This window comes from Anser cygnoides, chromosome 9 (genome assembly GCF_040182565.1).
Source record: "Anser cygnoides isolate HZ-2024a breed goose chromosome 9, Taihu_goose_T2T_genome, whole genome shotgun sequence".
NCBI lineage: Eukaryota > Metazoa > Chordata > Aves > Anseriformes > Anatidae > Anser > Anser cygnoides.
The window spans coordinates 8,503,909-8,527,454 of NC_089881.1; the positions used below are offsets into that span (position 1 = coordinate 8,503,909).

General features: G+C 55.2%; 1 protein-coding gene across 8 annotated transcripts in view; it reads right to left on the bottom strand.

Moving 5' to 3' along the window:
- Positions 1 to 8,231, bottom strand: part of ST6GAL1 (ST6 beta-galactoside alpha-2,6-sialyltransferase 1) — a 47,396-nt gene extending 39,165 nt beyond the window's left edge. For 6 of the 8 annotated variants that reach the window (XM_067002716.1, XM_067002719.1, XM_067002710.1 and 3 more), the window contains exon 1: positions 8,211 to 8,231. The gene's annotated coding sequence lies outside the window, so the exon portion shown is untranslated. Of the gene's footprint in view, positions 1 to 6,081; positions 6,240 to 7,776; positions 8,119 to 8,210 lie in introns of those variants that run through there. The other 2 variants (XM_013188030.3, XM_067002715.1) reach the window with 2 other exon arrangements.
- Between the last annotated feature and the right edge of the window lie 15,315 nt (positions 8,232 to 23,546).

Sequence of the window (23,546 nt, forward strand, 5' to 3'; positions counted from 1 at the left end):
GGTTTTCATTTGACCTGTATTCTTTTTCTGCACCTTGACTCTTTCCTCTGGATTCTGCCCAGTTTGCGGAATTTTACCTGGGGCCACAGAAATGTAAACATAAACATAAATCGTATTTCAACCAAACTCACCCAGAAAAATCAGCACAGAGCTGACAGAGAACAACGTTTTTATTTCTGCTGACGAATCTCACTTATGAAGCGCCCAGCACCCTGACAATTCTTTATATCGAATCTCTGCTGAGGGAACAAACACTGGGTTGAGTATTAATGTCAATTATATACGCTTACATTAAAATGAAAACAATAAAATATAGTTTGATTGTAACACCTATAATCTTGTACATTCAAATCTCCCATTTCCTTAAGACCCCTAGCAAGCACAAAGGGTTTCAGGATTCCAGTTGGGTCATAAAGACGGTCAAGAAATAATACGCTGATTATCCATCACGAGACCGCAGTACAACCTTGGAGTTACACAGAACTCTGCCTCGATCGTGTTTGCCAATGGAAGCGGTAGCACTAACGTATCTTCTCTGACTGATAAGAGTACATTTCAACCACGTTTCAATTTTGTCAAGGAAACAGAAAACCCTTGTGATTTGTGTTTAAAATTTTTTATTTATTTAATTTTTACTACACAATTGTTTTCAGGATGCTCAGTGCTTGAGCTACTCTGTTCAGAAGGCACGTGGTGGTCTACATTACCTTTCTGCCAGCAGCACTTCCTGAACGCTCAGTCCTACAAATGAATCTAGAAAAACACAAAACCTTTTCATTCTTGCGTTCCAAGTTAAATGTTATTTCAAGATAAAAACTGCTCCTTGAGATTTGTGCTCTGCAGGGGACAACTATGACCATGGACCGCTTTTAGCCTCTGAGAGAACCATTTCGGTAAGCAGCTATCTTTGCTGCAAGATTGCCATGACAATTCCTATTGTCACTCTGTCACAGTTAACACCGTTGGCACACTTCCTATGGACTGTGACCTCCGTTAATTCCCACGGGGCACCTGCAGGAAACGTGACAAACTGATTTCAATCCCTTTGATCTTCTAATCAGCAAATGCTGTAGTGGTATGAGAGACGGGCCATAAAGCATACTTCTGTCTTTCCGCAAAGTTTTACAGTTATAAATGCACACTGCTTCACTCGCCGTAAGCAGGAACGGTTGTACTAGTTACAGCAGGAGTGCTAGCTTGCTCTCAGCTTCTCTCAGAGTCAGGGATCTCAGCCACAAGCCAGGGCTCCAGCACCACCACGCGCACCGGTGCGACGAGGGCTGCTAAATGCAGATCTGTGTGCAACGTGCCTGTGACAGGCCTGGCTCGAGCTCCACACTTCATTCAAACAGCTTCGTAAAGCCCAGACTAACAGAATTCTGCTGATCTTTGTGCCCCAGGTGAGCGACCACGTATGGCAGAATACCCACGCCCTCCCCTGCTCCTGCTGACAGCCCTCTCTACCAACGCAGGCAGCAGGGAGCAGGCACCAGCTAGGGACCTTGTAGATGCCGTCTCTGCTCACTGTCAAGCCAGACGTATTAACAGCCAACACGTATTTAGAAGTTGCACCGTGCATTTGAGTAAAGTTTCCAAATATTTCCAGGTGCCTTGGGAAAGGGACGGCGATAATCAGAACCAGCATCACGCTGCAGCGTGCCTGGGCTGGCTGGCTGGGGGTTCCTGGCTTGCTCCAGCAGCACTGGAGTGCACACCGGGCAGCAGAACGAAGGCAGCTCCGCTCCGTTAATTTTCGGTAGCTGCCAGTTCCCAGAGGAAACACGCATCAAGAGCACACAGAAATTTTAGCTCAGTCTGGCAAGGAGCTCTCTTCTGCATTCACAGAGGTGCTGTTCCAGGCACCCAGGGCACAAGGACACAAGGGAAAAAGCAGAGACCTCCCTGCCCTCCAGCATCCTGTTGGTATGCAGGGTGATATTCTGTGCAGTGTTTCTATTCTAAATTAAGGTATCACAAACAGACTTTTTTTTTTTTTTTTAACGAAGACAGAGGAATAAGCAAGATGCTGCACTGCAGCTTTCTCTGCAACCTTTGTCTGAGAACAGAGGTTATGGGGTAACTTGTGAGCAACAGATCATGAGCAAATATTTAAGATCATCTGACATCTTGCTGGCAGAGCTGCAACTCTCAAGTCCCTGAAGACACCCAACACGAGGCAGAAACTCAGCAGGCAGCTTCCAAAGGCTGCCAAGGGACCAACAAACCTGAGTGAAGCAAACGCACCACTCGGGACCTGCAGAGACAAAAACCTAGCGGACAGCACGCAGTGGGGACAGCACACAGTCCCCACATTTCCCAGAGGTGCTGTCACTCTGCCCTGTTACTTCCCCAAATGAGCTCCTAGGAGCTCTCAGGACCAGATTAGACTGAATACCCCAGACCTGCAGATGAAAACACCGGCATACGTGCACCCAGCTTCAAAGGGCCTTCACCAGAGCTGGCATCTGCGACCACACCAAAAGGCACATGTGCAGCCTGCTGGCACGTGGTGGGAAGCACACACGCACCTCTCCTCGCTTCCAGCAGTCCTGCAAACAAAGGGATCTGTCTTCCAGAGCTGAAATCATGACAGATACGAACAGGCTTAAGTGCTGCCTTAAAGCACTAACCAACGCAGCACCATTGCTCAACGTGGTGTTTAACAAACACAAACAGATGTGCCCACACACAACCAAAGATGTCCACAACAGGGTACATAAAAAAAGAAAGAAGAAAAAGTTTACACCAGCGTTTTCCCTTTCCCAGGGAGGGAGCCAACGCTGCCAGACCCCACGCTGCTCAGAGCCGGGTGCAGTCCTGCTCTGTTGCAAATCTGAACACTGACCCCAAAGATTGTCTTTGCTCTGCGTGCCATCAGCTATGGCATGTCGTACTGCTCCTTGCCTTCCCAAGCTGCAGCAGAAAGCAAACTCACCTGAGCTTTGTCCGTTTTCACTGCCACCACCTCAGTGGGAACTGCACCCGTGTCCTTCGGCTGACGCTTGGGAGCTCGTCAAGAGCCAGCAGGGAGCAGACAGAGCTCCCCGTGGAGCTGCTGCTTCACAGACCCACTTCCAGCCCCTCCTTTTTGTACCCGCTCACCTCCTTACTGCAGGCATCGCAGCAGAGCGATGAGATGTGCGTGGGCACAGTGAACCTCTGGGGTGGTTTTAGGAAGGACACTTTGGGTTCACATCTCACTAGAGGCTGAACTGCCATGTGTGTTTTAAAAAGGGCAACAAACCTGGATTTTATCTATAAGCAAATGCCCAAAGTATGTAAGTTTTTCCAAGGTTTTTAATTACACAAGTAATTAGAGCATCTGATAACAATGACTCCTGTCGGCCAGATATCTAGGAGCTCTTTACAGCAAAAACACCTCCTTTCATATTTGACTTTTTTAATCAGCACAATTACAACTGAAAGAGCATTTGGAGGAACTACCTACAGCTCACACATCACAGACAAGTTCCCAGTCAAGCAGCACCAGCTTCAAGCACGGCTGAAGCGACGAGGGATTTCAGCAGACCTGCACGTAACCTCGGTGAAAACATTCCCTGCACACAAAGCGATCTCAGCAGCTCGGCAGCACGCGTACCACCTCACGTTCAGAATCGGAGCCTGGCCTCCCTGAAGCAGTTATGCCAAAAGCTGTATGTAGGTCAGCAACCTAAGAAGGGCTGTGGTTGGGACAAAGTATCAGACTGATTCATAATGCTCTTTGATTGCTAAATCCTTTGCAGAATTGGGATTTACATTACTCTAGCAGAGACAAGGGCTACAGTAAAGGCCAGTATGTTTCATAAAATATCACCAAAATAATACTGTCGGATCTTTTATTGCCATCTTTATTAATGCTGAGTTTAGAACAGGAAAATGACGTTTTCCCCTAGGGCTGCAAGGGCTGCTTTGACTTTCCCGTGAACAGGACGGAGGACCGCGACCCTACTGCACCATTCCTGCCCCTCCAAAAGCTGCCGGTGCAATGGCTCAGGTGGGTCAGGAGAAGCAGAGGGAGGTGACAGACCCTGAGTTCGAACATCTTCCTCAGAGCCAGCCAGCCAAGCCAGCCTTAGAGCCCCGGGTAGGACAACCTGAGGTGGATTTTGGCTAGCACCAATTATCATCCTCCGCTCCCTCCAGCCTGAAGCAGCGTGGAGGCTGGGAGAGACTTGTGCTTCACAACCAGCTGCGTGCTCGATGCCTGCAAGGGTGCTGTCACCTATGCACTGCCTTTGGCAAAGCTCTGCCCTTCAGCAGGCCACCTATCCTCTCGCAGAGACAGGGAAATAAGCCGCTGAGCGTGCAGTAATCCTGCTTCTGCAGTCAAGTTCCTCTTGAACCACAGCCTCAAGGACAGACTTAAAGATATGAAACATTACTGGCTGCATCCACTTTGCCATTAATTAAAGCAACCTCGGCCATCTCATTCTGGGACTTTTAATTTCCTCCCATGCATTTCCAGCTCTTGCAAGAGGGAACTCTGTCAGCAACTGCTACAAATTAAGATTCAAGTACTTGCCTGCTTTGTCCCAGAAAATTAGGTCTTGGCCGATGATGATGCATCTCCACATCCACAGCTTGGTTTCAACCAAGTAACAGCGTATTTCCAAACAGCAGTTAGCCAAGCAAGCACCCTTGTTATCAAAGCCTCATAAACACGTTTGCTTGTACAGGATGAGGTGGAGGAGACACCTGTGTATTCCTCTTGCTTTCTGAACCAAGACACGTAACCTTATGCTTGCTGTCGGCTAGACAGGCATGCTGCTGGTCGCGGCTGGCGGTTCACTGTCCAGGTCTCTGAAGCAGGATTTTCAGCCCAGCCACCGCTTTTGCAGAGAGGTGCAGGCACAACACAGCACAGCACAGCACGCCAGCAGAGCCTGAACCGCCACCACTGCTTACCGCAAACAAGGCCACGACGCAGGACTTTGCCCACCTAGAGGAAGCATCCACAAAATGACCGAAGAGGAGCTACAGCACAGCGCGGGGCAGCTGCAGGCTGCGGTGCCATCCCGTCCCCGGCACCCAGGACCCAAAGCTCTCCCGAGCACACGCAGCTCTGCTCACTCCTCCCCGCATCACGGCCACCTCTAGCAGCAGCAAACAGCTCCAGGAGCTAAGCCAGGCGGTGACACATGTTCCAGCTGGACCCTGTGCCCGCAGTGCCTCCAAAGCGGCAGCCGGCACGGCGGCGAGGAGCTGCGCTGCCCGCAGGAGGGGAGCGCCAGGTCCAGGCGAGCTCCTGCAGCCCTCGCCCTCCCGCAGCCACCGCGGAAACAAATGGGAAAAGTTGGCCTCGTGCGGCGCTCCTGGCCCGAGTCCCAGGGGCCTTCTGGGGAAGGTTTTTGCCAGGAATACTCTTCTTCCTAGGGCACATCCAGCATCGCTCACCTCTACACAAGCCCTGCCATTACCCCGAGCTTTGCTGAAACCTTCGCCGATGCCGTGACCCAGGCAGAAGGGCGTGAGGGCTGCATCCTCCAAACCTGACCTTAGCCTGGGCACCAGGTGAGGAGGATGGCTCTCTAAGATACGCAGCCCGGTACAACCAGCAGCTCTTGCAGCAAAAGCCGAGGCTGGAAAGGCACCGTTCCCCCGGCAGCACCCTTCACGCCAGCATCCCAGGCGGCCGCTGTCCTCCCCTGTACAGGCCGGTGTGGGGCCGCACCGCGGGGCTCCCCTGCGTTCCGGCAGCACGGCTCAGCAGCGTTAACCCACCTCGAGCCCCGCAAAGGGGGTTTTGGTTCCCGCTAGCCCAGCGAGTGCCCGAGGCAAGCGCCCAGCAAGCCGCGCTCCCTGCTCGCAGCGGGACCCGCAGCTCCAGCTCGCTGCCCCCGCGCCCAGCGGGGCTCTCCGGCCGCCTCCAGCCGCCCCCCCAGCACCCCCACCCCCTCGGGTATTCCTGCTTCGACACCGCCAGGACGAGACCCAGCCGCGGCGAGGCCGGGGAGGCAACGCCGAGAGGCAGCAGCCTGCGCCCCTTCCCCGGTCCCGCTCCACCGCGCCCCTTTCCTGGCGCGGCCCGCAGCCGGCCCCCGCCCCGAGCCCCGCAGCACGCCCCCGGCCGTACTCACGTACCCGGGGGACGCCGGGGGGGGGCTCCTCCGCCGGCCTCCGGGCGCTCGGGAGCCGGGCCGGCCGCCGCAGGGCCGCGCACCGTGGGCAGCGGCTCGGCGCGGGGCCGGGGCAGGCAGCACCGGGACGTCGCCCCGCCGCGGGGGCGGCACTCCTCGGCCGGGCCCCGCAGCAGCCGGGCAAGGGGGCGGCCAGCCCGGGCCGAGCCCAGCCCCTCCCTCCCCTTCCCTTCCCCCTTCCCACCTGCGCCGCCGCCGCCCGCCTTTGTTGCCGCCGCGGCCGAGGCGCTGAGGGCCGGGGGCAGCGGGCGGTGCTGGGCGGTGCTCGCGGGACCCCCGGGGCCCTCCCGCTCCGTGCCCGCGGCCCGGGGCCCGCCGCAGGCCGAAACGCGTCCGGTGGCGGCGCTGGGACGGGGCGGCGGCGAGGGACGAAGTTTTCCCGTCCCGCCGCGGGGATGCTCTGGTGGCTCTGGGCGGCCCCGGTGTGCCCGCGGCCCTTCTGGGGAGCAGAAAGGGGGCTCGCCCGCCCTGCCCCGCCCCGCGGGGGCCTGGGCCGCGCGGCCGGGGGCACACAGCGCGGCCTGGGGGCACCCACACGCCCTTAGGAGGTGTCCCCAGGGCCCGGCCTCGCTCCCAGCGCTGCACGGTCCCGGTTTAAAGCCGGGTCAGGCTTCACGCACCTCTGGTTCCCTGTCAAACCTCGGAGCACGCAGCAGTGAGCGCAAAGGTGTTCTGCCAAGTTACCTACTAGTAAGGCTGCGGCCAGGCACCGATGTGGTTAATGTCACCACAAAGGCTTGAGCTCTGGAAGAGGAGAGCCAAAAGCAGCGGCCCCCACGGCCCAGCGCAGCTTTGGGCCCAGGCTCACACCCTGCAGGTTTGTGTCCCGACCTCACCGTGCCACCCCACGGCCGGTGACATCCCCTGCCCGCACACCTCCCCAGCCTGCTCCTCGCAACCAGCCCATCCCAAGGGCTCACTGACCCCAGAGGGGCTGGGACACCTGCAAGGACACCCAGAGTGCAGTGAAATCACCCCCTAGGGAAGAAACAACCCGCAGTGCCATCGCAGAAGGCAGGTGACGTGATGCTGCGGGCAGGTACAGCTTGTGGCAGCGTGACCCCGGCAGGTGGAGGAGAAGCAGAGGGGGGGACACGGCTTTCGCCCAGGGCAGCCGAGTCCTCGCACCTGCCCCAGGCTGCAGGGCTGCTGGCACGTGGATGCACGCAGGGCCTGGAGCGATGGGCAGGCACGGCTGGTGTGCGGGCCGGGTCCCGGCTGCATGTCCCCGTGGCCCCACACAGCCCTGCGATGTTCCTTTTTGGAGCACAAGCCCCAGAGCTTGGGTTTCACAGGACACAGGCACTTTGCCGCACAGGCAAAATGGTTTCAGGCACTTCCCAGCACTTACAAGGTGGTTAAACCTATACACAGAAGCTGAAGCTAGGATGAGTTTGCGAGGCTCCTTTGAGCAGGATCATAAACAAGAAAGGCAGCTGGCCAGCCCACACTTACCACTAATCATGTTTGTTTATGCGGATGGTTGCTCTGAAAGGTCTTGGCCTGAGGTAAGATCCTTCACTGAGCACCTTGCTGGTCCTTTTGCAGTCAGACCGTGCAGGAAGATAGCCGCCGTCCCCCACGAGCAGCTGGATGAAAGCCCCCTGCCCTCCCCCAGGGGCCCAGGCCAGTAACACACCTGCTTGCCTCTACGTCTCCCACGACGCAGTCTCCTCTCACAGCTCCTCAGCTGCACCTCGGATCCCCGGCGCCGCACCGCTTGCAGGAGGGAGCGTAACAGCTCAATTCCCCCGGCTGGTACAGCAAGCACTTCCCCTCCTCCTGGCACCACTCATCCCTCCCCTCTCGTTGCACTGAGGCTTCAAACCCTGACGCTGCCAGAAAAGGGACCACCCATCGAGGAGGGAAACCTTCCCCTGGCTTTGGGAGCGATTACAAAACGTGAAGATAAACGAAAGCAATCTTTCCTGTGGCCCCGCGGGGTGAACCTCACCCACCTGCCTTGCCGTGCCCTGGAGCAGGCAGCAGGGACCACAGGGGGAGCGGGGGAAAGCAGCCAAATTCCAGAGGGACACACCAAGCGTGCTGCCTCGTCTCACTCTCAACTCCTACCTTCTGGCTGTGCTTCTTTCCAGGGAACAACGCTGTCTCCAGCTTCTTTGTTTGAGCTGCTTTTCCCTACACTGCAGAAGAACAAGCGGTTGCAGGGTGACCATTGCAGTCACAGGCACTCCTCTTTTTCTGCCGCTCTAAAAGGCCGTGCAGCCTGAAAGAGGAACATCACAAAAAGAAGGCTTTTGTCCCAGCATGCATGTGTCCCATCCCAGCCCGGTTCAGGGACTCTCATCCCACCGCCAGCACCGGTAGCTGCTGCAGCACATGAAGAAGCACGTCCCGGCGTTACGGATCCTCCTCCAGGCTCAGCTGCCAGGCCCCCGGGGGGCTGCACAGAAAGGAGCAGGTCTCAGGGCGGTGGCTGGCACAGCTTTGCCCCCTGGCTACGTGCACACACCGAGTTACAGCTGTCTGGGCAGGGAAGGAAGGGCACATCGTAGCGGTTCTTGCTAGACACATTGCAGACAAGCAGTCAGCTCTCCAGCGACGAGCGTTCGTGCTCCTTGCCTGATAATATTAGAAGTTTGGGAAGAACAGGACTCCTTTATTGAGAGGCATGTAAGGGTGGCCTTGAGTGGTTTTTACATGAAAAAAATATTCAGTCCTATCTTCAGTTCCTTAGCTCTTTGATTAAAGCGTTAATAGCTTCATGACAAAAAGTTGTCCCTGTCTCCGTTGCTCAGCCTGGCTTTCCTTGAACCACACAGGGGACCTGCACGAATGGCCTTACTCTGCGCAACAGCAGAAAATTTCTCCTGAAACTTCCAGTACAGTGAAACCAACTGAAAATAATTGAAACGAGAGTTCAGAAGGTCCCCCAAATCCACATTGTCCATCCTCCTTGCCCCAAAGCATCATTCTTGACAAAGGTTTGTCTAACCTGGTCTTTAAAACATCCACTGATGGAGATGTCGCAAGCTGTATCTTTGCCAGGGTTTAATTATCCTGCAGTTGGAAAGTTTCTCTCACCGTCTTTTCAAAATCTCTGCTGTTGTAATTTTTCCCTTGTCCCCAGTGGGCACGGAGAACAGTTTATTGACGTACTCTGTGGTAGGCTGTTATATATTTAGAGGTTAACTCATCTCCCTTGTCTTGTTCTGAACAGAACAACGCCAGTTCATTCAGCCTGTCCCCACAGGTCATGTTGCCGAGCTCTGCCACCCTTCTTGCTGCTCACCTCCAGTTCCTCCCCAGCCAGCGTTTAACTTTAGTGCCCCAGCCTGGATGCAGATGTCTGTTCTGAAGCCCAGCCTCCCCTGAGCAGAGTGCAGGGGTTGCACAGCACCACACGTGCACGCTTCTGCCCGCAGTCTCCAATTCACGTGCTGCCTTCACGGGAGGCTGTTGTCACCGACTCGAGCTCCCTGGCACTCACTGTGCTGGCCACAGCTCTTTCCACGACCCTGGTGCCAGACCCCGGGCAGCCTGCCCTGGGCAGCAGGAGCAGCCCGCGCCCCTTGGCAGTGCGGAGTGTGGTGCCAGCCTCTGCACCGCCGTGCGCTCCTGCTCCTCTTGGCATCCGGGATTCCTGCATGGGCAGGATGCCTCCTGCTTCCTGCATTCCCACGGGTGCACTCTCCAGGCAAAAGTGAAGTAAATAAAAACAGTTGGGCCACTGTGTTTTCTCCTTTGGCCAGCTCCAGCCAGTCTCCTGGGACTGGGGCGAGGCTACCAGAGCTCATGATTCATTATGCCCATGTTGTATTTATCTCTTCTCAGTGTTGTGCTGTTGGCATTCAACAAAAATACAACACATTTAACTGGGAGAGAAACGGCAGACTCCAGGCAGCAACAGCAACAGGGAAGGATTTATAATTGTTGCTGGCACGCAGCATATAGACTCAGCACCAATTTAGGAAGGTTCAATTGTCTCAGATTGCGCTTGCAGACAAGGTAACAAATGCAAGTCCACACACAGCCCTAGCTGGAAAAAAAAGTAATAATAAAAAAGGCGGGACCGTTTTTTCTTGGAAAATTCTATGTCACTGGGTTGCAACACAAGGAGGTAAAATCTCCCTTCAGGCCAGGCTGAAGAATGCTTTAGCACCAATGCCATCAGCTCAGTTTTCTTCTCCATCTCCTACCTGCACACCATGCTGCGTGGCAGCACACGGCAGAGAGAAGTCGTAGCCCTCCCTCCCGTGCCGTGTTTCAGCCCAGCTAAAAATAGCAAACGTCCAAGTGCAGCTATCGTTCTCTTTGTTGTCTTCACACAGGAGAGGGTTCAAGTCTGGACAATTAACTCCTAGACCGATTCCTGCAATCAGCATCCCAGCAGGATGCTGTACGCTGCTCGTGCCCTGGCTCCCTGCAAGTTTAAAATATGGAAGAAAATGTCACTTCCTCTTATTTAGGGAGAGAGGAATTCACATATTTTAAAGCCTAACAGAACCAGAGTGTATGAACAACTTTTCTCCCCCATCCCCTTCTAATCATCTTGATTATGGCAATAAAGGAGGAATCTTCTGCTGAGAAGCAAAAGGGTCTGGGAGACCCTCAGACTGCACCACATCACGGGGGGAACCTGAAGGTACTGCTACAGAATCTGCCATTAGCTGAAAAACACCTTGTAGAGTGGATAAGCGCAACTGAACCATCTTTAAATCATGCCTTAGGTATCTATAGCAGCAGCACGTTTCTGGAAGAAAAGCCCAGTCCTGGCTACGCTCCAAGGCACCCAGCCGCTGAGGTGACAGTGTGCAGCACCGTGGGTTCTCCTGGGCACAGCTGGCAGAAGCGCGCAGGGACAGGGTGGACCTGTAACTCCTGACATGGACCTGTAACTCTTCACAGGGTCTTTTCCTGCGTGTCAGGCGTAGCACAGCCACGCTGCTGGAGGAGGAGATCTTCCCTGGGTCACAGCCAGCAGCAGGGGGGGTCAAGGATGAGCAGGAGGAATTTCCTTGGATGAGAGCAGCATTCCCCAGTATATGCTCATGGTAAGAAGTGGTTCCTTTCAGGGCTGTGTTTTATTCCCCACACATCCGTGCTTTTTCAGGCTACCCAGGAGAGTGGCTCCGGTATTCATTCCTTTGGGACAACGAAGTCAGTGGCCATCCTTCAGAGATTTCCTGGCAGCACAAGAGGTGCCCCTTCAGCAGTCAGACCATCAGACTTGGTTTAAGCATGCCTCTCCCTGATGAACCCCCAAACTTAGTTTTTATTACAGTAATCCAGACTTTGACAAACAAACAGCCTTCCTCTGCACAGCTGGAGCTGAGAAGCCCAGCCAGCAGCACCCCCGTGCAGCAGCACCCCCATGCATCGCCCACCGCTGCCTTCACCCCCGCGCGGCCCCCAGGAGGGCGGCTGGAGCATGCCTGCCCGACAGCGAGCTGCAGAGCTCTGGTCTGCCACCGTGCAGGGCTGCTTTCGGGGGGGACACATCTTCCCTGGGAAAGGAAAAGGCGCTGTGCTGCGGCACTGAGGGACGGTGCTGTCGGCACTTGACATCATTGATGGGAAAACAGCAAAAAGACAGAGCTACTCGCACCGCTCTGCCCCATGACATGAATTCGCAGAAGGTTTAGCGGCGTTCTCAGCATTGCCCCTGACTTACCAGGAAATCCTGTAAACACAAATTGAAAGCAATGATGTAATATTTTCATAAAACCCAAGAATTTCAACATGGAAAGTACTCGGTTTTAAATGTTTTCTTGATTAAAAAATAATTTTCAGTTTGTTAGGAAAAAGAAACACCACAGCACACCACTTCAACTGAAAAATAATTTCAGCAAAACATTTCCAAGTAGTGCTCACCAAGATATACTACTCCTCATTGCTCCTCAGAGTCCGGGACAAGAGGCAGGGGCTCTGTGAGCCTCCTCCTGCAGAGGAGATGTTCCAGCCCGATGCAGAGTTAAGGAGCAGCGGATCCAGTGTGGTTACTTCACACCCCACCTGGTGCACGTCTGCTCAGCGATGAAGAATTAGGAGCTTATCTGAGCTGAACTGTATTCAGTAACTCTGAGAAACCTTTCAAGACATCATAACTAGTGCCATAATGTGATGGCTCTGCAGGACAAAGGCATGCTTGCTGCTGCCCAGGCCAACACGGAGGTTGGCACCCAGCCGCCAGCCCCCACGGGGCTGTCAGCATCTGCATTATGCTTTCCTGGATTTGCCCTACAGGGAGGTAGGGCTGGGTGCTGGTTGAAACACAGCCTTTTTGGCCAGCTGCCCACCCTGCCCCGTTGTTACCACCCGTCCTCCCTGCCTGGGGAAGCCCAGCGCGTCCTCCATCCTCGGTCAGGGTCTCCTAACGCCCCAAGCAGGCTGGGCACAGGGAACAGAGACAAGGCAGACACTGCACCCTCCAGCCCCATCCAGACCGTAAGGTGGTTGTGGACCCAGCGTCTGATCGCAGTGCACGGAGCAGTGCTTGGGGCTGGGCCAGGGATGTTGGCTCTGCTTACCAGGAGGCGGCAGCTTCTCCCAGTCGGTGGTTCACAGCACAGAGAGTGCTGATGAGGAGCACTGCACTGCTGGCATCCTGGTGCGGGATGTTCTGCAGATTCATCAAGCCATCTGACCCACCGCAGCAGGGCTGAAATTAAAGGATGTAAGAGGCAAGCTTTAAGAAAGGAAGTCATTACTTACCTGCTTTTTTAGTGAATTTACGAATAGCCTACTGACTTCAAAGGGTTGAAATGTAAGCCATTCCTTTGTGTTTCAACAAAATACAATTTTTCTGGGTGTGCTTTGCAGTTTTTCCTTCTATTTGTGGCACTAGCGGAAACTGGTGGTACCAGGCACTTGAGAACCAAGTCCTCAGCCACTGATGACCAGCCTTACTCCAGCAGAACCGGCTCCGCTGCAACCGCAGGTGTAAATCAAAAATACCAGTGGCACACCAGGACGTCACAGTACTCTACAACCACTTCTTTCCTTTAAATCAAGAACTGGGCTTTGAATTTATGGAAGTGTAAAGTTTCTTTCTGTATTAACCAGCTACTTGACGTTGTGCTGTGTTGTGCTGAAGAGGAGTAGCTGCAGGATGTTCTCACCGTGTGCTTTTTACATTGAGAGTTATCAATTTCCCCTTACTTCTCCTAGGTATGGTTTAATTATCATGTGAGTACCTGCACCTTTGCACCTTGAGGGTCCTGAACTGATCTGCAGACTGATTACCTGCATTTTCAGGTTGCAAACGTGGAGGTTCAGGGACAGATTTTACAACTGTCACTCTTGTTGATCAGTGCTAGTTTGTATGAGTAGTTCTGCCACAGTCACAGGGAGCTATTGCTCAACACAGTAAAACACCACAGATTCTGCCTCTTTAGGTTTTCCTGAGAGCCAGTGGGGTGGTGAGAGGTCTTCACACCCTCATTTTTTGATGGTTTATTTGAAAATCAAAACTTAAGTCCTCCATATTAATTCTGGAGCCTGCTACGTAGGGAATTTTTAAAGCAACACATTATTTTCTGCTCAGTCTCGGTGCTTATTTCCTAAAGGACTGCAAGAAGATCTTGCTGTAATGGTGCTGGAATGGTGATTACAGCACATCCTGTGCCACAGCAGCCAGTAGGTGCTTTGCACCCTCTTTTCAGAAAGCCCGGTGGGGAAGGCGAGGTAGCCAGCAGCACTCGGCCAGCTGGCCCACCGGCTTTTTGATCTGCACCCAAGACAGGATTAAAGAGCGCTCAGGCAGCGCGCTGGCCCCGGGCTGCACGTGCAGCACGCCCCCAGACGTTGCTCCAAGTGAGCCCTGGTGCAACACGCTGGGACTGGGAGCGAAACCACACTCACTGAGCCCTACAGCCTCGCGATGTAATGAAATACCTAGGATTGCTTCCACTAGAAGCACAGCGTGGAGGTTGTCAGGGCAGCTCGCCAGCCCATTACTGTAATTCACTATCAATATGTGCTGTTTGGAAGCTCATTTCCACAATAATCCAAGAGGATAATTTCTGTGAGGTCACAGCCTCCCCCAGGCCAACGACTGCTCCTTTCCATCCCCTCCTAGCAGCAGCATGAAGTCCAGCCTTGGCCTCAACACCATTCCAACCCTGCAGCACCCACAGGCAATTTGGGTGTTGCAAAGCTCTCCCCTTGCACGTCCCCAGCCCCCGTTCCTTCCAGGAGGCAGGAAGGGACGAGGAGCAGGGATGCTCTGCAGCCAGGCACACAGAGTGCTCTCCAGGCTCAAGTCCAAGGTAAACCTTGCTCTGCAGGACCAGCCCAAGCACCGAGCGCTTACTGGGGAGCACAACGTCCCTAAAAGCTTTGGAGGAGCTCTGGGGACACACAGCCCACTGGAAAGCAGCTGAGGTCACTGAAAAGTAATGTTTATGCTGCTGCAGGAAACGTATAGGGGATTTTTATCTGGTATTGCAATCCCAGATAAACAAGGAGTCAGGGTAAATAAAGATGTCAGCAGCTGATAATATATGCACAGGAATTTCCAGGCAATGATTTATACTGACACCGGTGTATTTGCCAGCATAAAAATACAGTTGCAAGCAAAGCATTTGGGATGCAGCTCTCCCTCCTTCTAAGGGCCCCTACCATTTGCTCCAGTTTGCTTTGGAATTGTCCAAATGAGAGTCCCTGGATGCCTCCCAAGCATTCACCCAGCACCTTCCTAGCCGGTAGCCCCTCATGCCCACTTGGTTTTGTGCACAATGCTCAAGAAACTCGAGTACAGCTTTCCAATTACTGTTGGGGTGCAGAAGGAAAACCCAACAGTTATTCTGCCAGCACAGCAGCAAGGGCAGGGTGCTGGCACAAGCAGTTGTAACAGCTGTACAGGTGCTGGTGCAAAGCTGCCTTCACTTATAGGCTTCTGTTTGTTACTGGCACAACCAGCTCAGAAGCCAGCACAGCCCAGGCTCTCCCTCTCCTCCCACCTCCCGTGGCCGTACGCCTGATGCAGAGGTACACGCATGCTTCTGGCCAAATCCTCTCTTCCCAAGACCGAGGTTCCCAAGGGACTGTGAGGAGCCCTGTCCACACCTGTGAGCCCTTTCAGGGCTGGCGTGGGGGGCCACCAGCTGAAGGTGCTGGTCCAGAGCCACCCTCTCCGCGTGCCCCCAGAGCAGGCTGGCCCCGGCCCCAACTCTGCCCCTTTGCAGGGGAGCCTCCGTTCACGACACCTCTTCTCTCTGCCCTCATCCTTTTGCCTTCTGCTGGACAGATGCCAACTGCAAGCAGAGGACCACGGCAGGCATTGTTCCTGGCCCACACCTCCTGCACCACCTCGTTTCCAAGGCGTAGCTTCAGGGCAGGATGCGACCTGAAAGCTGCCTGCATCAGGGTGTGCGGAGGGCAAGCTGTGAACTTAAAAAAAGACCTCAAGGAAATGAAGTTCATGAGGGAAGAGTGTTTCTACATTGACTGCAGTAACACAGGAAGCAAAAAACTCACTATTAGATAAGAGCAGCAGATAACTTCTCGTTTTCTCACTGACTGACCGAACTATAAAAAGATCAGGCCCTCGCCGCTTCCTGTTTTCACCACACCACGGTGCATCTCCGCAGCGCGGGGTGGCGAAGCCAAGTGCCACCGGCACGAGGCGTCAGGGCAGCAGCCGTGGCCACCACAAGGGAACGGGGAGCACCAGGGCTGCCACTGTCCTGCTGGCTGCAGCAAGGGAACCGACCCCAACCGCAGCGCCCTCGGAAGAAAAGCGACCCTTTTCTCAGGCAGTCTCTGAGCACGCGGGGCAGAAGGCTACCTGCAGCCTTCAGCCTTGCCCCTCCCGCGTGTGCACTTCTTGTAGGAGCACAGCAGAAGGGCTGAGGCCAGCAGAGATCCACAGGTTCGTATTTAGGGAAGGGGGCTGTGCTCAGCAGCCCCCTCTGGGAGGGGGGTGGCTTGCAAATGCTGGAAGCTCCAGCTGAAAGGTGGTTTGGGTTTAGGGCAGCTGTTGGTATTTTAGTGGCAGCGACCCAAGAGAAACACCCCGAACTCGCCCCATGCAGTGTTACCGACTCACCAAATCCCACTGTGGAGCCCTTCCCCTCCTGGTACGAAGGAGGAGAAGCCCACCTGCAAGCAGGTGGGAGTGGGCAGGTTCCCAGTGCAGAGGGCTGCCTACAAAATCCCTGGTTTTCCTCAGACTCTCCAAAATACCTCAGCCAGCTGCAAAACACTCCAGCAAGAAAGTCAGCTTTTCAAGGAGGCAGAAGGAACCTGAAAGGGAGGATGAATAAAAGCAACGTTTCTGATTTAATACCTCTAACTCTAAGGCAGTGGGTCTGCTCAAAAGTTAACTGGAGAACAGTAAGCAAGTTGTCATGTGCTTCTACAGATTTTAAAGCTACTGTATTCGTGGATGGAATTAAACCTTGAAAAATACCCTATTTACAAGAGAAACGAGATGAGCAGGGGGCTTGTGAGGAGGCTGCACTGAAGTGAACAAGCTCTCCTCGAGGACAGGGGAATCCCTTGCCATGCTGTTATGGGTTCAGAAGTGTAGAGGGGAGAAGAAATTGCCAAAATCCTTCCTCAGCATGGAAATACAGAGCTTGGCTTGGGCCGAAGCCACACGGGTGGGTGAGAGGCTGGGTGGGAGACCACGGAGGCACCACAGCAGTGGCACAGCAGCCCTAGGCCACAGGAATGCGCTGAAACAGGGCAGGAATCAGAGCTCTGAGGAAATGCTCACAAAAGCCAAACTGAGTCAAGGAGCAGGAAACGGTGAGAAGAGGCCCGCAGACGGTGAGAACAAGCGCAGACCAAAACAGAGTCCTACCTGCAGGCTGCGGGATCTGCAGGAAGCAAGGCTGGTTTGCAGAAGTATGAAAATAAACAAAGCATTTCGCTATGAAGGAAGTGGAAGGGGAGGGAGATGGCAGCGGGGCGCGCTGGGCACCGCTCTCCAACCTGGGGGCCAGGCAGGTGGGAGACAAGTCCTCCTGACGCCTCCTGCAGCGGGTGTGCTGGGGTCCGGAGCCAAGGAGTCGTGCAGGTGCCACTGCAGGACAGAGGGACACTGTGAGCCTCTGCCCAGCCTGTCCAACACACAGAGCCCCGAGAAACAACCCCCAGTGCCTAGACAGAACCTGAAGGAAGGGTCAAAGCACACAGCCCAAAGAAAAATCCGAGAGACAACGCATCAGGTGCCTTTCCCATGGAAAAGGGAAGGATGGTGTCCTCTTCCTGCGTTCAGAGATAAGCAAGTATGCAAAACAGAAACACTTCCCCACGCTTAGCGTGTGGCATGTTGGTGGTAACAGGGCAAATGCCAGGGGGTTTTCCAGGACAGAGGCTTCAGCCGGCTTCCTCGAGGGGCAGAGCAAGCACCCCAGCCCCGGTTCAGCCCCGCATGCTCTCAGGCAGGTGGTGCTCAGGAACCAGGCGGCTATACCGCTCCCTGCGCCTGCAGCCGGGCACGGCAGCCCCAGGGGACACCGAGAGCCTGAAAGCTCCTCTGAGAGGCAGCCTGGAGCAGCGGTAAGCCATAGGAGGATGTACCCAAACCTCAGGAGGTGTATGAAAGCCACCTCAGGATGCACGGACACAGATGAGCTGTAGCTGAGACCGCATCTCCCCATGTTCCTCGGCTACCTCTGCCCCCCCTGTGTTTCCTAACCCACCTGTTGTTAAATTCTCACCATACATAAGGTCCCTACCATGGCACTGTAAGAGATCATTTATTCTGGCATACGGCGCCATCAGTGGAAAACACGACTCAGATGTGTCTGGGTTCCTGTTCTGCTCAAGACCGGCTGCAAATGAATACGAAGGAGGTGAGAAAAAAAATAATAAATCATCAGGTGAACAGAACAGAGAAAGAAGCGTTTCTTTGGGGTGATGCGACAGGGTCAGTGCTTCTCTTTGCAATCTCCCTGCGGATGACCAAGCTGCCATGGGCACCAGGAGACCCAGGTCCCAGCCGTCCTGCTTGGGGAGCCGGGGAGAGGAGAAGAGAGCTGTTATCGCTTGGAGAAATGCTTGGAGAAGCGCTTGGCCTGAGCAGCAGCACTGGGCTGCTCCTGCTCTGTGTTTCAGAGCAAAGCTGTCTGCACGGTGTGGGTACAAGGGCTGTCACGGGGCCCTGCGCTCGCGACCCAGGAGATGCTGCCGAGGTGGAGGACGTTTCGCACGGGGCGTGGGGGGGCCGCTGGGGCAGCACCACGGCGCTTGGAGCCGCATCGTAAAGCGACCGCCGCACACGCGGCAGTCACCGCGGCGAGGGGCTGTTCCCGTGCCTTTTGGAAACAAACGTAAAAAATGACCAAGACAGGAAGTCAATTATTTTCAGAGGTATTGGAAAAAGCACCACACACTGAGAGGGAGGGGGGGGACAAACAAAGCTCCCAGACACAAGAGATGACAAAGCCACTAAGCACTAAAGTGGCCTGATTATCTCTGACAAACATCCGTTGACATTTGCAGGCTCATCACAAACTGAAGTGGCAAAGCTGTAAGTGATTATTTATGTTTCAGCCTAATGACAATATTTGCAGAGACAGCGCCGAGTGACAGCTCGCACACAGCCGTGGGCAGGGCTCTTCTGCCCCGAAGGAGCCCAGGAGCATCGGCCCGACCTGGCTGGGGTCTGCCCCAACACCAGTGGCAAGGCCCCAAGGAAGCAAGAGTACCAAAAGGCAGAAAAGAAAGTATTTAGAGCATTTTTCAGACGTGTGAAGCTGTCTGAAAAAAGAAATAACTCAGATCTTTTTCTGTTTTTTCCTCCTTGCTATTCAGAGAACCTCTGTGTCATTTGAGAAGAGACACAGCAGGACGCTGGCACTTGCCCTGCCAAAGCAGTGAGAAAGGACAGTCCCTATTAAAGACACCACCCTCAGAGGGGCTGTAAGTATAAAAGGAGATGAATTTATGCCACTGAGCCTAACCCGCAGAAAACAGCACAGCAAGGAGCGGGAGGAAGGGGAGCGCCTGGCTGCAGGCAGCGGGCCAGGCACCGACATGCGAACCCTGCCAAAACCCCACAAAGGTGTAGGAAGGCAGCGTGCCTCACTGCAGAAGCATCTCCAGCCCTGCAGGGTCCCCGTGTGAGCACAGACCCCGGGCTGCCCGAAGCCCAGCTGGGCAGCACTACGTCGGGGGGCTCCTGCGCACCGCCGCCACGCTCCCAGCACCCAGCCGGCGCTGGAGGCTCGGTGCTGGGCGCTGGCCCCACGGCCACGACGTCGGCACCCGCCTCCCCGCAGCCACACGGCCCAGCACCGCACCACGCCGTGGAGGAAAACGCCCTGGAAATGAACCTCTGTCTGTTCCAGAGCAGAGCCCGCGGTGCTCCGAACACATTGCCCTCGGTCCCCCAAAGTTCGCCGGCATTTCTGCAGTGACGGTGCCTCGTCTGCCGGATCGGCCTCTCCAGCTCGCACCTCGGCTTCTTGGCAGGCCCGGCGCAGGGTGCCGCAGAGGGCTGCCTGCAGGGCTGGAGGCTGCCAGGCGCTTGCCAAGGGCAGGAGGATGTACAACACCGTGAGAGCCGAGAGCAAGTCACCATATGCAAAGTCACATCAGTCGTCTTCCGTAGCAGAAGGAGGCAAAGTCTGCAGCAGAGGCAAAGTAATTTGATTCCAGAAAAAAATAGAATTTATTGCTGAAGCCAGTCACAGTGTGGTTTTGGCTGTTTGAGTCAGGAGAACAAGCACTTAGAAAAATGAATAATTAAAGACATCATAAGCCTTGCATTAGCCCTACAGCAACCATAAATGCTTTCTCCTAAGCATAAAGAAATACCCCATGGAAAGCGTCACAGATGAATCAGCCTGTGCAACTTCCCGAGGAATGCTCTGTGCTAATTTACACCACAAAACGCCCAAAGTCAAAACACATAGTAGTCATTTTTGATCAGATTTACAGCTTCTTGATGAAATATGCATCATTCATAGTCCACAATAATATTTCATTTTATGGACAACGTAAGACTCACACTGCCTTTAATTAACCCTGTCCTTGTGTCTAGGTCATTAGGTTTTGTGAACGATGGGAGAAAGACGCAAACTGTTGTTCCCTAGCACCTTACTGGTGTTTTGAAGCAAAGCTTACCAAGTTTAGTCCACGGGGAACCTGTCAGCACAGGTTAGCACAGGTTCCCCATGCTGTGGTGCCCCCACTGCCCGCAGCACAGCCAGGCGCGTGGGGACGAGCTGTCTGCCCAAGGGCCAGGGCATGGTGACAGGCAGCTGGATGCCAGCCCACGAGGCTCCTGTCCTGGGAAAGCAGCTCCCAAATCCAACCGGCCAGCATCCGAGCCGCCTGCTCTACCGCCCTGCAATCACAGCACGTAGGTGAGCACGCGAGGGGTGGTACGGTGATGGGCAGGAAAGTGTCAGAGAAATAGGGGAACAGAGGAGACGAAAGGATTTATACTCTACATTCAGCGTTACCCAAGAGAGTCCGGCAGTTGTCTTTTAAGTGGAAAAAGTCACCGAACTGATGCAAAATGAGCCGAAAGCTGTGCCAGAAGCACATCACGGAAACAGTCCCCACATGAGCCCAGGTGCCCCACAGGTGCCCGTGCAGAGGCAGGGTGGGACTTTGCTCGCTGTGACGCGCCGTGACCCTGCCATCTCGTGGAGGAGCACAAAGCTGACGCCCCAGTTTCCATCGGTAAGCCCAGCCAGAAGCTTTTCCAGTGACTTCTCCCACTTTTGATACATCGGTCTCAAACCAGAACCAAACACAAGGCACAGATGAGTTTCGGCCCCAGAGCTCCGACTGCTGCTCAGAAGCACTGCCTTTGGGTACAGCCACACGTCCCTCGCGCCTCTCCTTTTCAAAGCCCCTGCGATGCTCATCGGTGCCTGCAAACGCTGCCCTGCAGCATCCTCGCCTCCGAGGTGAGACCTGCCGAAAAGCCCAAAATGTGCTGTAAAACCAACCCCACTGATCGGCCGCAAAGAGCAGGGAGGCAGCTAATGCACGGCTGAGGTTACCGGAGCCAGCGGCCCAGAGTCGATACCGGAGCGAATGGAAAAACAGTCGCAGCCAAAAGTGATTCTTGTGCATTTACACAACGGGAAGAAAAGCAATGGGAGGACATGATCCCGCAGGGTGCATGTGCACAGGGATGGCGCTGGGCTGCCACCAGGCTCATCCCGAGAGCCCAGCAGCCACCCCAGCACCCCCACCAAAGCTGCCTTCCCACCAAACCTCTCGGGGCTGTGGTGTCCCCGTGCCTGCTCGCCTTCCCTGCCGGCCCTGCACAACGCCCAGGCAGAGCCCCGCAGCCCGGCGCCGCTCTGCCAGGGCTCTTAGCACCATCTGTTGTCCAGACCGCACAGCGGACTGGGGTGATGCAGACATTCACAGCTGCGCAGAAAGCTGCTGTTCTCCGTGTTTAAATTATTGAGAAATACCCTCCGAATGAACAATTTACCTGATTATAAAAGTGTGATTCGGTGGATGCACACAGGATTCGGGTGGCTGCGGGGTTACCTGCTGTACTGGGGGCTGGTCAGCTGGGTGAAGGCAAGGGGAGAGCTGGGCAGAGACGTGCCCAGGTGCCTCGCTGGGAAGACACCGTCACTGCTGGGAGCACGACTTGGTGGGGTGCTTGGACAGCGGATGGCTCAGGGGGGCACGCTGCACACCGGGTCACGGAGCCTTTCCTTCTGTTCCCTGCCCCAACCCTTCCCACCCCAGGACAAGCCCCAGACCAGACCGGCCTGTGCTAAAAGGAGCAACACCTGGCTCGGCTGCCAGCCTGCATGAGAGAGGGCCGGACCTGGCAGGGCTGACACAGCCCCAGGGCCCGAACAAACACGTCTCGATGTCCTGTTCCTTCGGCATGAGAAACACTGACGGGCCAAGATCCCTCGCTGGGAGCCAAGCAGCGCTCCCTGGGGCCGGGGAAAATCGTCCACGGTCACCGCGGAGAGAGACACCAGCGTGCTCCAGCCTGGCAGGAGCCGTCCTGCCCGGGCTGCCCGCTGCAGGGACGAGCAGAGCCCGTCTGTGCGAGTGAAACGGGCCGAGAAATTGGATGCCCTGAGTAACCCAGCGAGGGCAGAAAGCACCCGGCAGGGCGGAGGGCGAGGGCTCCCCACGGCCAGCATCCCCAGCGCGGCAAGCACCGCTGGGCTCCCCTCGACACCCCCCCGGCATGGGGCGCCGGCCGTCCACTGCGCACAGCCTCAGGCTGCACAAAAAGAGCATTTTACAGCCTGTCAGCCTGCCCGCTGAACGGCGTAAACAGTTTTAGCTGTTTTTAGCGAAGTGGAGACTGTGTGCTGTTCCTCGTACGGAGGGGAAGGCGAGGGGACAGGGCAGGACAGCGCGGGGCGGGCGTCCCTGGGGGGCACGGCGCTCACCCCTCCCGCTGCAGCAGCAGGGACCATGCCTGCGCTGACAGAGCCCAGCTGATAATCAGCCTCCCGCTATGTTTTATAGACATCTAAATATAACCTTGTGCTTATTTTTAATTCTCAGGGAAGGCTGCGGTCCACAATCCGTCATTTCTGCATTTCTCACATTCTCAGGCTGGGATCGGACCCAGCAGAGCAAACAAGGTCAGGCTGAGCACGAGGCCGGTGACCACGGCTCGCGGGGAGCCGAGAACACCCCAGAGCCCCCGCGGGAGCTGCTGCCTGCCAGCACCGCCACGGTGGGCACAGCCGGGCCACCCCTCGCTTGGTGGCAGGCTTGGTACGGCACCGGGCAGAGCAAAGGCGTTCGAGGTGTTTTCACATCCTGCAGGCAGGAGCGGCTCCCTGCGCCGCACACATCTCACCCTGCGCCGGGAACAGGAGCCGGCCCCGATGCCCAGACCCAGCGGGTAGGAGCACAAGGACACAAGCGTGGGGCTGTGGCAGCGGGGTGTGCCCCGGCCAAGAGGCAGGCAGCGACCGTCGCCTTCCTGCCCTCCTCTGGGAAGCAGAGAGACCGTCCGGGAGGCTGCTGATGGACCAGGAGCTGTTCATCACCGTGGCATTTTCCTAACAGCTGAATCGAAATGCCATGCCATAATTGCAGCACTACCTATGAAACACGTCACGTCCGATTCTCAGATACTAGCAGCCTAACAAACTTCTCCAGCCATGCATTTCGGGGGTCAAGCCAAGAGCTGGCAGAGACAACAATCTGTCTGGCTCCTGGCCAGGGAGAGGCAGATGAAAACCTCTCATCTCCACTGAGTCCTCCAAACGGTTCTCCATCCTATGTTACTGGGATTGCATGAGGGGTGATTGACTTAGGTCTCAACCCTGCCTGGAAAAATTATTGTCAAGAAAAAAAAAATAATATCCAAATTCTTCAAATGTTGGACCGACAGCTTGACCAAAATAAGGAAGCAAGCAAGCAGCTATCCAACAGCTCCTCCCTTCTTCGTCCTTCTCCTCACTACTTCAGAACTCACCCTTGCTGACTCCCAGCTCTACATGTAAGAAATTAATTCATTTACACATCCTCTTA